Source organism: Miscanthus floridulus, chromosome 9 (genome assembly GCF_019320115.1).
Source record: "Miscanthus floridulus cultivar M001 chromosome 9, ASM1932011v1, whole genome shotgun sequence".
In the NCBI taxonomy this organism is placed as follows: domain Eukaryota; kingdom Viridiplantae; phylum Streptophyta; class Magnoliopsida; order Poales; family Poaceae; genus Miscanthus; species Miscanthus floridulus.
In genome coordinates, this window is record NC_089588.1 from 103,306,967 (window position 1) to 103,309,880 (window position 2,914).

A 2,914-nucleotide genomic window follows, 5' to 3' on the forward strand; every position below is an offset into this window, starting at 1 on the left:
CGGCGGCCGAGCGCGCCCTCCCAGGCGGCGCGGCGCCCTCCCCCGCGCGGCGCGGCCCCTCCCCGGCGGCGCGCCCTCCTCCGGCGGCGCGCCCCCCCCCCCCGCGCTGGTCCCTCCCCAGGGCGCCCCCCTCCCCCCGCCGCTTCCCCCCAGCGCTGGGCCACCCCCGCGCCGCGTTCCCCCCCCCCCCCCACCCCCGCGCTGGCCCCCCCGCGCTGGGCCCCTCCCGGCGCCGGCCGCCCCGCCCAGGCCCCTCACCGGCGCTGCCCCGCCCCGATCCGGCCCCGGCCAGGCGCGCCGCCACGTGCAGCTCCGGCGTCGGCCCCGCAGCGGCCGCGGCCTCGCCCCGACCCACCCCGGCGCCGTCGCTGCCCCGCCCCGATCCGGCGTGCCCCGCTCCGTCCGCCGTCCGCCGTCCGCGCGCCGTCCGCCGTCCGCGCACCGTTCGCCGTCCGCCGGCCCTGCGTCGCCGTCCTCGCCGCGCCGTCCTCGCCTCGCCGTCCTCGCCTCGCCGCGCCGTCCTCGCCTCGCCGCGCCGTCCCCGCCTCGCCGTCCTCGCGCGCGCCTCTGCTCCACGCGCCGGTGACGCCGTCCATGACGACGAGGTAGTAGTACTACTAGTAGTAGTAGTTTACTTTGTTAATACCTGCTTATATTCTTCTGCATGGATTGGAAATACATTTGTGGTTGTCGGCCATCGTGCCTGACATGTATATGTGTTTGTCGGCCATCGTGCCGTCTTTTCTTGCAGGTTTGGTAACCTTCCCGTACAGGGGAGGTGCTGCCGAAATTTTTCGTTCTCACTAATTGTTTTTCTTTTTCAGGAGGGCTCCCATTGGAGGCTAGCCGGAGGAGCACGACTCGGCACTGCCCCGCTAGCCTTTCTTCACCGGCACCTGCGGTATGACCCCTCTTTCCGCCACATGTAGTCGTAGGTCGCGTTACCCAAGCGCAATACGAGTAGGTAATTAAGTATGACAACATTCGTTCAGATTCCTTCAGTGAAACATTACACTAATCTTCTCGCATGTCAAATACTTGATGTCATGCAGGTGTGTCCGTCGTGGTGCGACAACCACAGGGAATGCTGGACGGAGATTGTGCGCATGTGGCACACGGATGAGGCGTACGCGAGGCGCGCCGACCGTCAGGGCCGCCGCGCGCAGATGCGAGGGGTGTCACACCACCAAGGGAATCAGCCCCTCCCCCAGTTCGCGACAAGATGGGTATGCGTCCGTTCATGTCTTAATCCTTGCGCTCAATTGTCAATACTTGTAACCATGTTTGTGTTTTCAATGCAGACGCAGACGCACGGTGGGCAGGAAATCAACGAGTACACCGCGTACCTCCTCTCTCACAAGGGCAAGGCGACGGATCCGAACAACGTCTACAACCCGGAGGACGGGCCCGATGCGTACACCAACCCCACCGCCTACGAGAAGGCCACCGAGTACACCGTCGCGGCTCGCCAGCGCTACGGGGAGACGTTCGACCCCACCGCCGAGCCCCTGGACACAGACCTCCTGCAGAGGTTGGGACCAGGGAAGCAGCACGGCCGCTACTACATGGCCCACAGCGCCCTCGACCCGTCCCAGGTTCCTACGCTGACCCAGGTTCGATCCACGCCCACGAGCTCCAGCGACATCCCCGTAGCGCCCCGGCGGCAGTCAGCGTCACAGGTAAGTGCCGTTTCGTTCGTCGTTCACTCGTTTCGCACCTGTACATACAATCAACACTGCGGATGTAATATTGCAGGCCCAGATGGAGGCCAAGATGGAGGAGAGGATCACCACGTTGCACGCGCAGATGATGGCGCAACAGATGGCTTACCAGCAAAGCCTGCAGCAGCACTACAACACTCAGATGCAGAACATGGCCAGCTTCTTCCAGTCCATGCAGACGCCCGGGACGTCTACACCGCCTCCTCTTCCAATGTTCGCTCCACCGCCTCCTCCTCCAGAGTTTTTTCCTGTGCCTGCTCCTGTCGCTCCTGGAGGGACCCCGGTGAGTATATTGACTCTTGCTTTAACTTGTGCGTCCATGCTGCAGATACTAATGACATCACTTGGCGTTTAACTTGTGCAGGTACAGTCGGCGGGTTCGAACCCGTCTCCTGGAGGTCCTGGCCATCAGATGATGTCGTATCCACCACCTGCACCCTATCCACCGTATCCACCTCCGCGTGGCCCTCCTCCGACGTACTCGTGGCCGCCGGTGCGCGGAGGGTGGCAGTACGCGCAGGCGCCTCAGTTTGGTCCAAGGGGGTTTCCGTGGGCAAACCCTGGGGGCTCTGGGGGCGGAGCGGACGACGAGACCGGGGACGGCGCGACGAGCTAGGTACTTGTCGATTCTGTTATCATGTATCCACCGTATCGTCGAAGTTGTTGTCATGTATTTCTTTTCTTCGTTATGGACCTAGACTTGTTATGTTGAACTTCGTGTGATGGACGTCGACTTGTGGTGTTCGACGTGTTGGACTTCATGTGATGGTTGTAATGCACTTGTGTGGTTGTTATTGTGACATATATGTGAGATATATGTGATGTTGTGCGTTATTGTGATATATGTGGTGATGTTGGCGACAAATGTGATGAAATTGTGATATAAATGGTGCTACCGGTGCTTCTGGTGAAATTGGATTATAATTTGTGATTTTGCAGGGTTTTGATGCGAGAAAACAGAAAACAAAAGCAAAAAAAAAAAAATTTCCAGCTTTGCCGACTGTTTACAGTCGGCAAAGCTGGGCAAAAAAACCCCAGGACAGAGTCTTTGCCGACTGCAATGGGAGGCAGTCGGCAAAGAGGTCAAACCTTTGCCGACTGCAACTCCGAAAGCAGTCGGCAAAGAACATTTAAAAAAAAATATTTTCTTTCTTTGCCGACTGCCAAGCTGGCGGCCAGTCGGCAAACAATTT